The sequence below is a fragment of the Lepus europaeus genome, chromosome 7 (assembly GCF_033115175.1).
Source record: "Lepus europaeus isolate LE1 chromosome 7, mLepTim1.pri, whole genome shotgun sequence".
Taxonomy (NCBI): Eukaryota; Metazoa; Chordata; class Mammalia; order Lagomorpha; family Leporidae; genus Lepus; species Lepus europaeus.
The window spans coordinates 25,809,122-25,824,734 of NC_084833.1; the positions used below are offsets into that span (position 1 = coordinate 25,809,122).

Here is a 15,613-nt window from a genome sequence, read left to right on the forward strand (position 1 = left end):
AGGGAAGGACTTTCTAGCAGACTATTTAAAAGAGGAAGTTCTGGGGCCAGCGCTGTGGCATAGCAGGTACAAGCCACGGCCTGCAGTGCCAGCATCCCATATGGGCTATGGTTTGAGTCCCAGCTGCTCCACTTCTGATCCAGCTCTCTAAAATGGACTGGGAAAGAAGTAGAAGATGACCCAAGTCCTTGGGCTGCTGCACCTGCATGGGAGACCCAGAAGAAGCTCCTGGCTCCTGGCTTCGGATTGGCACAACTCTGGCCATTGCAGCCAACTGGGGAGTGAATCAGAGGATGGAAGACCTCTCTCTCTCTCTCTCTCTCTCTCTCTCTCTCTCTCTCCCCATCTGCCTCTCCTTCTCTCTCTTTGTAACTCTTTCAGGTAAATAAATGAATAAAAAAAAAAAAGAGAGAGAGAGAGAGAGAGAGAGAGAGAAAGAAGTTCGTTCCAGAGCAAATTGTCCAGAGCATATTTTTCAGGTCATCGTTACCTATGTTAGTTTCCTTTCTCCATTTCCAACAGCTTCTAAAATTTGGAGAGTATCTATATGGTTACAAGAATACCGGCTACTTCTTCCATGTGAAAAACAAGTGATCAAGATTAAGCCAATCAATGCAAAATGATCTAAACTTCTCTGAGCAGAATGAGTCAGGATATTTTCTGAGATGGGTGGGCAATGTGCTCTCCTCCTTGATTAATATATACAGCAATTGGGAATAGGAAGCTAGTGCAATCACTCTTGCTGCTAGAGAGAGGGGGAAGTAATATGAAGAGGACACAGGCATGAAAAAAATACAAAAACAGAAACAAAAAGAATAACATGGAAAAGAAGCCGTGTTCCTGATGCCATGGGGCATCTCTGTCAGAGAATACCTGAAATAACACATGTGTTTGGAGTTAGTGACTATATGAATAAGTAAATTTCCAATGTATATTTAGTGAGTTTGAGTTAAATTTCATGGTCACTTAGATCCAAAAGCAAACTGATCAAACCTAACATGCCTTGTAGAAACATAAGATAGAACACACACAAACATATATATATATATATATATATATATATATATATATATATATATATTTAACATTGGCATCATAATAGGCTGTTGTATTGGAAGCAATTTGCAACATTTATAGTTTGGATTTCTAAAGTTTGGGAAGACTTCCTTGAAAATAAAAAAAAAGCACAGTTTTTATATAATATCATTAATTTGGTTGGAATTTTAATCATTGCCATGAAAAGAATTGCATTGAACTTTTCATTATCTCAGCTTTTGAGTTTGTTCTTTTGATACCTGTGAAAATTATTCATCATATCTTGCATGGAGAGATAACTGAAAATGAGTGCTTGGAAAGCCTGCTTCTAGAGAATGTCACTAAGAGGACAGACCTTTGAGCTCAAAGCAGGAGTCCTTGGGCAAGTAACTTCTAATGACCTTGCAGCTCCTGAGATTTGTGATTCTATGACTTCTGCACTTGCAACATAAGTCTCAGGAACGGTGTATTTTTACAGGTTTCATATACAATAACTTATTTTCATTCCTATTTCTCTTTCTATGGGGTTGGATTGCAGCATACAAATAGATTAAATAAAGTTATAAATTACAAGGATCATATTCTTCTCTACAGTGACACCTTAAGTTTCACTGACCATTTCATATGTTTTCTTTCCACTTATAAAATTTATACCATTATTCTACACTGTGCTCAGAGACAACCTCTAAGTACCAAAAATTATAATTTTTAGAGTACATAATGCAAGCAGCTTTATTTAACATTTCTTATAAATTACATAGACTTTATTGGATAAAGAACACTTGTAGAAGAATGGATTTCAGTATTGGGAAATGTTGAATCACTAAGAATAAACTGTGGAACTATACTTCAGGGCTATGTGAATTTAGTGTCTGGGTATGCGTGTGTTTTAGTAAGTGCAAGTAGAGTATTAGCAATGCATTTGAAAAAGATAACTCAAATTCTTTCATCATGCTAAACTTTTATTTATCCCTTACAAGGTAAAGCAAAAATGTTACACATCATTCTAAACAGGATTAACAAGGAGTTTAAGCATAACAATCAATTTGATAGCTGATATGATTGATGAAGGTGTAAAGATAGAATTGTATAAAAATTGTATCTTCAATTTGGAGAAGTAATAGTGCATGAGGTATGGAATACATTTGACCAATGTAAATACCTACAGAACAATTGGTATCATTATTCATCTGCTATTTGTTCACTCACACAACTTAATTATTAGTGACAGAGAAGTACGGTGGCTCCGACGATCTGACCTGCTCAGCATGCCTGGGTTATTTGCAGTCTGACTCTGTGACAACTAAAGGAGTACAGGAAGTTGATAGGGAGGAAGAAGTCCAGCTGAATAGTGAGGAAAGATTATAAATCTGGAATTGGGATTAAACTGAAAATGGAGTCAATAGAATCATTAAGGTTTTTGTTCTTTTTTTTTTTTTTTTTTTTTTTGACAGGCAGAGTGGACAGTGAGAGAGAGAGAGATAGAGAGAAAGGTCTTCCTTTGCAGTTGGTTCACTCCAATGGCCGCCGTGGCCAGCGCACTGTGGCCGGCGCACCACACTGATCCGAAGGCAGGAGCCAGGTGCTTCTCCTGGTCTCCCATGGGGTGCAGGGCCCAAGTACCTGGGCCATCCTCCACTGCACTCCCTGGCCACAGCAGAGAGCTGGCCTGGAAGAGGGGCAACCGGGAGAGTATTGGTGCCCCGACCGGGACCAGAACCTGGTGTGCCAGTGCTGCAGGCGGAGGATTAGCCTGTTGAGCCACGGCGCCGGCCTCATTAAGGTTAAGTATATCACACTAAAGAATTAGCATTTTTATGAAGTGATATGAGAGCAACTGAAGTATTCACGTCTTGAGAAAATTGTTAAATGAGACTTGTGTGGTCACAGCCAAGTTAAAACTGAGTGAGTTCTTGACTGATCAAACCGAATTCTGACACATTTTGTGATGTCTTTATGAATTAATAGCTAAGCCTAGTAAATACAATTAAAGGGTTTCTAGGTATCTTTAATACCATTCATTAAAGTTAACTCTGTGAAAGGACTGTACCTTGCCATTAAAATAATGCACAATATATGTTCTTTTCTTAAATTTCCACTTATTTTGTTACACACACTCAAAATCTCAAGTCTCCCGATGGACTGCTTATGGAGACATCAGTAGCAAACATTCATCTAATCCCTCAAATATTTAAAGTATCTAAAAGTCCCTTTTTCACTCCTGGAGAGCTGCTGCTGTTCAGCCTTGGCAGCACAGATGTTCTCCCTCTCCATGTTGTCATAATTAGAAATCCTCAGCCCTGCTGTAAGGAAGTAGAAGTGATAAGGAATCCTTTAGTCAGTAAATTGCTTTGAGGTATAAGTGTGTCTTACCTAATAGGGAATTCTGTCAATGAGGATGGCATTAAAAACAAAGAGTTACAAAAAAAAAAAAAAAGAAAATATTGTATTGATAGTTAAATAGTGAACTTTGTGGTGCTTTACATTATGGGAACAAAATTCAGATTCTCTCAAAATCTAAGAGAATTCTTATCATCATTTCTGCTTCTACATGTATTCAAAACATCATATGGGTCATTGCACAAAAGGTTTAAATGTGTCTTAAGAAACTTGACCTTACACCACTCAAATGTTTCCTTTTTTCTCTTTCTTCCTCCCTTCCTCCCTCCCTCCCTCCCTCCCTCCCTCCCTTCCCTCTCTCCCTCCCTCCTTTCTTTCTTTCTTTCTTTCTTTCTTTCTTTCTTTCTTTCTTTCTTTCTTTCTTTCTTTCTTTCTTTCTTCCTTCCTTCCTTCCTTCCTTCCTTCCTTCCTTCCTTCCTTCCTTTCTCTTTCTTTCTTCCTTTCTCTCTCTCTCTCTTTTTCTCTCTCTCTTTCCTTCTTTCTTTCATAAACAGTAATAACCAAATCTTTTGAGATGATTTAACTTAGCTCTGCTCCCCATACCCCCAGGATAAAATGTGAAGCTTAGCAAATTTTCTTCCTCAGACATTTATAAAACAAACATTAATTAACAAATAGATGATTACAGTCCTGAAATTGTCCTTCCTGGAACTTCACACCTCTGGCAGATACGAGAAATTTCTTTATGAGATGCTCTTTGACCTGCTGTTGGCTTCCAGCAGCCAGGAAACTCCCATAGCTGAACATCATGGCTATATAGAGATCAACCCTTGGGATCAATTTATGAAAGTAAACGATGGAGGATTCACTGGATCCTTACAGTATGCTTGTACAGTACTGGCTGATACCTCCAAAATATTTGAAGCCAATCTAAAATGAATAATTTTAATTGTGCCAAAGATACCCATTTGTAACAATTGTCATACCTAACAACAAGGTACCGTTTTTATGGATTCATTATCGAGCATTCATTCCATTTAGTAACAAAACATTAGATTTTAACTTATAAGTGGATGACAGAATTCCTGCGGATTACACTTTTCTTATAACATGTTAACCGACCTGTGTTTTCCCTTTACCTAAATCACACAGTTCAGTTTATGCAGTAATCCATATATTTCTAAATAAATGCAGACACATAAAAGTCTTTTCTAAATTTAAACTGACAAAGTGTGACTATTACAAAAGGCCCAAGAGAAAAGGACTTATTAGTTTCAAAATATAGAAGACTAAGAAACTTGAATTCTGGGTCTGGCGCTGTGGCACAATGGGTTAAACTGCTGCCTGCAGCACTTGTGTCCTATATGGATGCCGATCCAAATATCAGTTGCTCTACTTTGACTCCATCTCCATGCTAATGTGCCTGGGAAAGCAGCAGAAGATGGCCCAAGTGCTCGGTCCTATGTACACACTTGGGGGACAGGGATGAAACTCCTCACTCCTGGTTTTGGCCTGGCTCAGACTGGGCCATTGTGGCCATTTTGGGGATGAACTTGCAAATGGAAAACTTCTCTGCCTCTGTCTTTCCCTATCTGTAACTCTGAATTTCAAATAAAATAAATAAATATTTTAAAAAATAAGAACAAACATGAATTGTAAATTATATATCTCTAGGCTAATGATCACAGTGCAGAATTTTTAAAAGCATCAGAATTCTGAAATCAACTACTATTAACATGAGTTAAAATGACTGGAAAATTCACTAACTTCCAATCTCAGTTTCTTCATATATTAAATGGGTTCAAACTCTTACCTTGCAAGATTGCTGTGAGTATTAGGTATCAACAAGATGATATTTAACAAACTGCTAAGTTCCATAGTGCTTAATAAACAGGTTTCCCTTCCTTTTGACTAAACAATGCTGAAATAGCACCTGACATTTCAGAACACATAAAAAGTGTTGCTAAGAATGAAAAGCGCAAGAAGTGTTTCCAAGAAACTCATTAGGTGAACGTAACAGCAATACACAGCTAACATTTTGGCATATCAATTAAGGCACCACTTGGCATGCCCACATCATATTTCAGTGTTCCTGAGTCCAGCCTTTCTTTCTAATCCAGCTTGCTGCTAATGTGCACCTGGAAAGTACATGTGATTACTCAAGTATTTGGGGCTCTATGAGTCATGTGGGAGATCTGGATTCAGTATCCGGTCCTTGGCTCAGCTCTGGCTAGTGCACGCACGTGAGCAGTGAAGTAGGAGATGAGACATCTCTCCCTGTCTCTCTCTTTACTTATTTCTTTCTGGTCATGGTGTCTTCCAAATAAGTAAAATAAATATATTGTTAGAAGAAAAATAATACTTCTAAATAAAACACCACCAACTTGGAAATTCTATTTGGCTGAGTAAAAGCCATGATTTTTAAAATTTTAGGTCATCACACAAGTTAGAACAAACTCTACACAAGAACTTCATGTTTCAGTGAACTCTAATGGAAGAAGTAGTACATTTTAATCTGTTGGACTTTGACCTACATTGAATCATCCATTGTAATGTGGCTTAAATTTTGCTTGCTGAAAAGTTAATAATAATTGTATTTCATCTTGTATTTCATTTTCTTGGAATTACTTTCATAATGTAAGTCTAAGACAATTTCACTTTGGTTCCTTTTGCCCTTTCTATTTCTCAAATTATTTAAAGCAATGGAACCTGAAGAACTCTCTCACTGATTGTTAATTATTGACAGTAAAATGTTTGCACCTGCTTCTTTGAGCCGCTACATAGAAACTGTGAGTGATGATGCTGAAAATAACAGTCATTAGGTTGCGTGCATAGTTCTGAACTCTAAAGACCTTCTTTCGACTGCAACGGTAAGTGAACTAAAGCATTAGTCTTATCAAGAAATACTTTCTTCATATAAAAATTATTCTGTTTTCTTGAAGGAATCTTTAAAATCCAAGAAGGGATTTCTATTTGAAATGTATAAGGAGCCACTTAGACCTGTTCCGATTCTTTAGTAATTTACCCTTAAAATACACCTGAAATTAGAAGGTTTTGTTGGTTTTAGAAAAGTATATATTTGGGCTGGCTTTGTGGATTAAGCTGCTGTCTGCAGGGCCATATTGACATCAGTTCAAGACTCAGCTGCTCCCCTTTCAATCCAGCTCATTGCTAATGTGCCAGGGAAAGCATGGAAGATGGCCCAAGTACTTGGGCCCCTGCACCCATGTGGGAGACCTGGAAGAACCTCCTGACTCCTGGCTTCAGTCTGGCCCAGCCCTGGGAAGTGAACCAGTGGATGGGAGATTCACTCTCTCTCTCTTTTTCTGTCTCTCCTTGTCTCTCTGTAACTCCAACTTTCAAATAAATAAATAAATCCTTTTATAAAAATATATGCTTCTTTATATATAATTATTAAATAAAATTATATACTTTCTGTCCACAGATTTAAGAATCATTCTGAACTCTTAAAACTGATTTTTAATGAAAAATGTAGAAGATTAAAATGTTTATGATAGGTTAGAAAAATATGTAGATTATTTGACTTGGAGATTATTGCTAGAATTTGTTTGAGCTCAATTATATTCTGCCTTGGTTCTTCATAGTCTAAATTATAAAAAATAATAATATTCAATCGTTATTGAGATTGACTTGGTTTTAGGCATTTTTCTGAGTCATTTGCTTGGATCACCTCATTCAATCTTAATATTAGATTTAGGCAAGGATTATCATGAGTAATTGAGTTGTTGTTGCTTTTTTTTTTTTTTTTTTTACCATAGTGTATTGTTAATTGACTATGAATTGAAAATCTGCAACTTGAGCTTCTGTCCATTCTCCTTCATGGTTTTCAGTTTTTGAGGACATTGTGATTCATAATTTTGAAAACCAATTCTCCAGCCTGAGATTCTGAAAATATTACTCAAACTGTATTTCTCTCTTTAATTATATTCCATATATTGATGCGTTAATATTTTCTTCTTTTTTATTTATTTTGGATTTCTATGCTATCTCTTATTCCTTCTTCTTCCTCTTGTATTCTCTCTCTATCTGCTCCTACTGTTCTCTTCACCTTCTGTTTGTTCTCTTTTTATTGACTATATATTTTTAAAGATTAATTTTTATTTGAGAGGCAGAGTTACAGACAGAGGGAGGGGAGGCAAAGAAAGAAGTCTTTCATCTGCTGGTTCACTCCCCAAATGGTTGTTAATGGCCAGAGCTGAGCTGATCCAAAGCCAGGAGCCAGGAGCTTCTTCTGAGTCTCCCATGTGGGTAAGGGGGCCCACGCACTTGGTTCATCTTCTGCTGCTTTTCCAGGCATATTAGAAGGGAGAGGGATCAAAAGTGGGGCAGCTGGGACTCTAACCGGAGCCCATATGGGATGCTGGTGCTGCAGGTAGAGGCTTAACCTACTATGCCACAGCACTGCTCCCCCCCGCCCCATTTTTAATATATCTTTAAACTGTGTTTTTGCCCTTCATTTTTAATATGGTTTACTCTCATCTCACGTTTTTCTTAGCCATCAGCTTGTGTCTAAACCATTGCAACTTGTAAATTTTATTTGTGTTTATGCAGGCATTTCATGTCATGCTTATATTTTCTCTCTTTCTAGGAATATCTCATCTAATTCAAGGATGGAAAGTGGTAATTTTAATTAAATGATGCTTAGGTATTTTTGTCCCAGGTAAACCAAATGCAATTGTAGTGGTAGATTGAATCATTGAAAACTGACATTGACTTCTTTTTCTTTTAATTATAATGTCTATAAATAAAAATAAGGATATAATACTTGAGAGATGTAATTTCATTTTAAATATGAAAATTAAAATGAGAGAATAAAGAAAATTTTATATGTTGTTACTTTTCTGCTCATGTTTCTATTTAGTCTTGTTTGTTTCTGTTTAGTTTTTGTTTTTTTTTTCTGGTCTCAGGAGTGCCATGCTTCAAGAAATATGTTTGATTAACCTGATCACTATAGCTGGGAACACTAAGGTACACTCAAGCCCATTGGCTGGAAGGTTGGAACCCATTAATCTTGCTGTGATTCTCTGCTTCAGTATAAAATGGGAAGATTAATACCTTACCTGTTTGAAGGCCATTGGCTGTCTCATGATGGATAGTATACATGCCATCTAATTTATTCAACAATAACCTGATAAAGAGATGTTTAAAGTCTGACATAATTCAATAATGTAGCTTGCTAGATTTCTGACCCTAATAATTTAACAATACCAATGATTTGTGATTTGTTTTAACTGAAATGCTTATTAATAGATCAATATTGAGTTTGTAAGGGAAGTGTGTGTGAATCAAAGGTAGAGTTCAGCTGAGTTTCAATGGTAGAGTATTTTTACATATTATATTTCAATTTTCAGGAATGATTTTTCAACTCTTCTGGACTTACATTGCTTTATATTAATCATTTGTTCTTACATGTATTTTGTTTAATTTGCACAGTCCTTAAAAAACAACACATACAGCATATCAATGAAAACATTCTATTTCTTAGGCCCTTCTCTGAACTTGTAGAGAAGTCAAAATACCAATTATAATCCTGTAATTAACACATATTAATTTTCCTCTAAAGAAAATATGGTACTTCTATTTGCTATATAACAATTCTATAAAGGTTTGGACATTGTTGTAGTACATTTTTACTTCAATGAAGTTGAATAACAAAACTATTTGTGGTAACTTTTAATCAACATCAAAATGTTAAATAATTCTTATAATTAATGATCAGTGATTTTTCCCATATGTTTATATATATAAAAATATATATAAAAATCACTTGTCTCTAAAATCAACTCATCTAACTAAAACTACTTCTCAACTTCTCAGCAATCATATAAGATATACAGAGATAATATATAAATTCTATCCATTAACAGAGGTTGTTTTTTCCTTTTAGCTATTCACAATTCTAATATGATCTTTTGTTTATTTTTCACAAACCCTAATTGCGTCCTTAATTGTCTTGGACATGGGCCACTCATTTCACTCAGATCTTCCAGATCTTGATTATCTTCCTTGATCCCAGACTGGTATTTGTCTAAAACCTTGCTTTCTAGTGTTTCCTTATTATAGTTTGCCTGCCTTTCTGCAAGCATGTGGGGTCACCACACTATCTACTAATTTAATTACAGAAGATTACCATGGAACTGTTTTTTGATTCTTAAGCATGAGATTAAATTAATAAGCAAAGAATCATAGTAATTAAACATGCTAATCATTTCCTCCAAATTCTGGTCTTATTTATTTGTTCTATAATTCTAGAACCAAAAATATCTAATTTCCTAAAATTGGCAGAAATTAAATATAATAATCACTTTGTATAATAATAAGAAAAGCAATTGCATCACTATTAAAATTAACTTTTTGATATTTATTTATTTATTTATTTAAAAGGCAGAGTTACAGATAGGCAGAGACAGAGGGAGAGAGAGAGAAAGAGAGAGTGAGAGTGAGAGAGAGAGAGAGAGAGAGAGAGTTATCTTCCATCTTCTGGTTCACTCCCCAGATGGCCACAATGGCCGAATCTGTGCCAAATCAAAGCCAGGATCCAGTAGCTTGTTCTGGGTCTCCTATGTGGGTGTAGGAGCCCAAGGACTTGGGCCATCTTCTGCTTTCTTAGGCCATAGTAGAGAGCTGATCAGAAGTGGAGCAGCTAGGACTTGAACCTAAGCCCATATAGGATGCCGGCACTGCAGGTGGCAGCTATACCAGCCATGCTACAGTGCTGGCCCCACATGAGCATAAAATTAACTTTTGTTTCTCATGCTTTAATTCATGTTATTAACTTTATTTCATGATATTGTGTTATATTCTTCATAAGTCTTAAAAGAATGTAATTTCCTTGTGTTCTTTCTTTGCTATATATCTCTAAGTAAAGAAAATACCAGTTCTGTTCAAAGCTGCCATAACAGCTCAAGATTTTACTAAAAGACATAGCCTGTACCTTAGCCTGTACCTTATGGCACTACAGCTCATTGACAGAGCTGTAGAGTGTTGTTTTCGCCAAAAACTGGAAACAAGTGAGTACATCTATCAACCTTTCCCCATGAGCATCAGAGCCATGTGATCTTTGGCTCAAGAATGGGAATCATTTGAGTCAGGGAAGTTAAGTTAAATAACATTTTTAAAAATAGAATATTCCATAAGTTTAATAATTTGAGTATCTTATCTTCTTTTCAGATGGAAGCAGCAACACAGCTTCAGAAGGACCTCAGGCAGTTTACCATGGTAAAACAAGAATTCTTCTTTAGCTAACATCAACCAATTGCTTTTTCTGTGATGTGCTGAGTTTTTACATTATTCCTCTTTTTAAATTTAACTATAATTTAATGACAGTGATTCTTACCTTTTTACATACCAGAAATCTGAAGCTTATAAAGTTAATTAACTTATCTTAGAACGCTCAGATAATAAATAATAAAGCCAGGATGCCAACTTATGTGTTGTTGCTATTAAACCTCAAACTCTTAACTGTATTGCTATTCTATCTATCCAATAGCTCTTTACATCCATTAGTCAATATCCATCACCTCACATGAAGGTATTTGTGGATTTATGTTTTTCCTAGGTACATTGTTATGTGGATTCCTTGTAATTCACTTTGAAAGTACAGTAAATGAAGTAAAACATGAAACTAGAATCCAAGGTGGATTTGTAGGATTAGGAAGTAGATAGCTGGAAAATGTAACATTCACCCTGAACATCCTGGAAAGTTTACACAATTGAGGTGTAAATATTTTTTATATATATGTATATATATATGTATATATATAATATTGTTTTCTATAACTCAAATGAGAAACTGAAATTTTCCTTATTTTTGTTTATTTACATGACTACTTACACATATGTAGATTTGCAACTTTGCCAAATATTGTGTTGTGGTCAATCTTGTGTGTGGAACATGAAATCAAAGCCATCACTAAATGTTAATCATGTGCTTTAGTTTAGGAACATAAAACTTAACAGTCCCAAGTCAGTGACAATACATCATCTGAAATTTGGCATTCAACATTAATATATATGGAATTGGCTGATAGGAATAGTAACAGCTATTGTGGCATTCACCTTACAGCCCACTGTGATAATCTCTTGACCCCAACTGGACCGCAAGGCTTATTTGATGTATTATTCTTTAGGAAACTAAAACTTGAGGAAATAATTTAATATATTTCAAAACTTCTAAAAAAGGAAATCAACTTCCGCAAAATGCATTTTTGAGTGCCTCATTGTTACTTTTTTGCTTAACTTTTCCAATTCTATCATTAATTGATCGGCATCTAATTGGATAAAATGTACTTTATTGATGAATATATCAAAAATACTATAGATAAAGATATAGCCAATAATTCAAGCTAGGAAAATTTTCCAGTAACCCACATGGTTTATAAATGTTAAAAATGTTTTTGTCAGAGCTCAAAATTATTCTTCAAATCTCTAAAATGCTTTGAGTTATATAGCTGGTGTTAATTAAATTATTTCAAACAAGATATAATAGGATCAAGCAGGATGCTTTGATTTGCATCAGTTAATACTCTGAACTTCCTTCTCTTCAGCAGGACTCTGCTACCATATCCTGGGGAATTTTGCCTGACCCCTTCTTCTGCTCTCAATACTAAGAGTAAAACAATATGCACCTATATTGCTACCCTCTTCTTTTTCATGAATTAAATTAAACAGTTGTAAGAACTGACATCAGTTTGAAGCTTTGCTGCGTGGCCTTGGACAACTGCTCAGAATCTTCAAAACTTTATCTCATTTTCTAAAATGGGAATAATACCTTCAGGGCTGTTGTAATAGTTTTTCACACACAAAAAAACTTTTTTCAAAATAATAATCTCAACTGTGATGGAAGATTGAATTTAGATAGCACAAGGTTAGAAATATCTACAAACCCTATCTTAAGTTTGAGGTGTCAAAATTATGCTATTAAATATTCTGATATGCACTAAAGTATGCAAACCTGTTTGTATTTACTCAACATTTGCCAGAAGTTTTGATGACATAAATTGTATGCTTAATAATTATTACTAGCAACAGACACAGAATACGCTTTGGGAAATGATCTTTAAGGATTAAGAAATAGATCTGCAGCCTAGATCACTTTGCTAAATTGTAGCTAGCAACTGCATATATGCTATATACTCCCTTAGATGTCCACAAATCAAATAACGTGTTTGAAAACAAAATCCAGATCTTCTCCTTTCACCTGTGTCACATGCATTCTTAACTCAGTAAACTTCAAATCCATTCCTTACGTTAGACTAAAGACAGTGTGGGTGTTCTTGATGTTTTCTTTGTCTCCTACTCCACGTGATGCTTACAGGAAGCCCTTTGAAATTGCAAGCACACTGGCGAGTTCTCTCCAATCTACTCATCCTAGACTGGGCCAAAATCTCTCACTTATATTGTAGCAATTGTCTTTGTATTGATTTATGATCCTCTGTGCCCTTCTATGGATTTTCTCAATACACTAGTTAGAAGGTTCATTTTAAAACGAAAGTAACCTTGTGTCCCTCTCTGCTCAAAACTGTGTAATATTATTTTCACTTAGAGTAAAAGTCAAGATCTTTATAAATCCCTCTAAAAGTTTTTCAGGATCTGCCATCTTCCCTTAATTTAAAGACATCTTTTCCTATTCTTATCTTCCTTTCCTCTGTCTCTTCGAAGCACCATGCTATTTGGTGATTTTCAAACATGTTAGGCATATTTTACCTCTAGATATTTGCAGAGACGGTTCTCCCTGCCCCAAATGTTCCTCCACCAAATATCTGCATATGTTTGACTCTCACACTTCCCACAAATGAAAAATTGCCATTTGCAATGTCCTTTGGAAAATATTAGCCTCAATCTTTTCTACGGAAAAGCAAAACTCTTCAGTTACTCTTTACTAAAACAATTAAATACAATGCTCTCTGAATCCCTACAATATCTTTCCCCAACTTTGGGGTTAATTTTTCTCTTAAAGTCACACTATACCTTGTATTTATTTTTTATTCTTCTTAGATTAAATCACACTATATCTTTTATTTATTTACTATTTTTATCTGTTTCTTCTTGCTGTAAGCAACATGAGGTTCAATTTCTTATGCTCACTAATTAAGGTGTCATTTAATAAATAATGAACCATAACTATTTTAATATGATTGACAATATTGATTTTATTGTTTCCATTATACTCACAATTTTATTCCAATTGCTAATATCCCCAAAGAAAATCTAATATTTTAATGTAAGGTAGTTGTTTTTTTTTTTAATTTACAGGAGATAAATCTGAAAACCTGTGTACCTGTGTGCACATATGTTTATGTGTGAGATACACACATATACACACACATACACACAGAGAGATATTTTCTATCCCAAGGTTCACTCCTCAAATAGTTGTGACAGTTTGGGTTGGGACAAACTGAAGCAAGACATTAGGAACTCCATGCAGTGTTGAAGTGGGTTCATTCCTGAGATGAGGAGTGTGGTGGTGGCAAGAGGCGCGGAGTCACCACACAGACCCCGGGAGTCAGATGAAAGCCGGCCAGAGGGGAGCAGAACGCAAACTCATTTATTTCAGTTGGTACAACAGCTTATATAGCCAAGACAGCCAATCTGGTCAAGGGGTGGTTTATGCCCTAACCAATCACAGCCTGTTTCCAGGCAGGCTCCATTTGCCATGTGGTTTCCAAAACCATCCAATCACAACCTGTGGCCAGGCAGGCTCCGTTGCCAGGTGGGTTTCAAAGCCATTCCTGAGTAACCAACACTCGCTTGCCAGCAGCCATCTTGGCTTGGCCTTCTCATTCCACCACAATCCATGTTTCTCATGTGGATTGCAAGGACCAGAGCACTTGGGCCATTACCTTCTGCCTTCCCAGACACAATAGAGAGGGGGGATGGATAGAGAGAGAGTGAGAGAGAGAAAACAAGTACTTTGTTTTTATGGTCTGTGATAGAGAAGTCTAAAAAGAGTCTTATAGATCTAAAATCCAGGTGTCAGCAAGGACTCACACTTTTTTTAAGCTATCTTCTTCCAGACTAGAACAGTAAGCTCCCTCCCTACTCTACCATCTTCTATAATTCATAATTTATTTTCAAAGACAATTTGGGAGAAAATATTTACCATGATTATAACTAATCATAAATTAATATTCAGGCCAAATCAGAATCCCTACCAAAATAATGTCATTACTCCAAAGAGAAAAAAATCAAGTTAAAAATGCAGCCTGATATGGAGAAGGACCCAAGCATACCTGCATTTACACAGTGTTTGCTAGGTAAATTGGCTTAAACATTGGAGAGAAATGCAGCAATCTTATTACTGATATATTCACATAATCTCAATTAAGCAACATATATCACATATATTATATATACCATATATATATAGATATATATATGATATTTGTATGCTCAAACTACGAGAAAAAGGTTGATAGCCATAAAAAGGAAACCGGCTCAATAATATCAGGAACATTCTTGCAATTATACACATTATAACTAATATAATTAAATTTACACTGTACATTTCCATTTCTTGCTTGAGGTCATTAAAAACCCATTGCTGAAAAACAGTGAGTCATATTTGTTATATATATATTTATATTTATTATAATATGTTATATATATATATGTAAGACTATATATGTGAAGGATAATATACCATTAAGATATAATGAAACCATACAAACTAATTCATTCTAAGAAAATTATGAAGATTTGCAGAAAATGATATGCATCAAATTGAAGACTGTTAATCTCTGTGGGAGGTATGAGAAGAAAGTAATGAAGAAGGAGCAACACACAATGAAGCTTCCACTGTATTGAGAAAGGCATACAATTGCATATTGCCTGCAGCATTTTTCAAAATTCATAGGTGTTAGCTAGATAAAGGGAATCATGATTGGATGTAAGATAATTTTATTGGTTTATAGTGCTTTGAAGAAAAAACTCAAGGCTCTAACTGGAATGTATCATATTAAAAAATTAGAGATTTTATTATTTTAAATCTCTGGATTTAAGGAAAATAATGCATGATAATGGCTGGGTGGCCATCAAGCTGCCCTTTACAAAGTACTCTAAGAAGTTCATTATAAAAATTCTTAAAATATTTCTCTCATTCTATTGGCATTGATCCTTTATTTCTGGCATTTGGTAAGGCACTGATTTACAAGTTGCACTTATACTCTAGGGGCTAATTTTTGAGCTTCAGAACAAATTTAAAGATGTTGGAAGA

General features: G+C 35.3%; 1 pseudogene; it reads left to right on the forward strand.

Annotated features, from left to right (window-relative positions):
• Window positions 1-4,053: 4,053 nt before the first annotated feature.
• LOC133763702 (ATP synthase subunit beta, mitochondrial-like) overlaps window positions 4,054-15,613 on the forward strand; it is a 115,929-nt pseudogene continuing 104,369 nt past the window's right edge.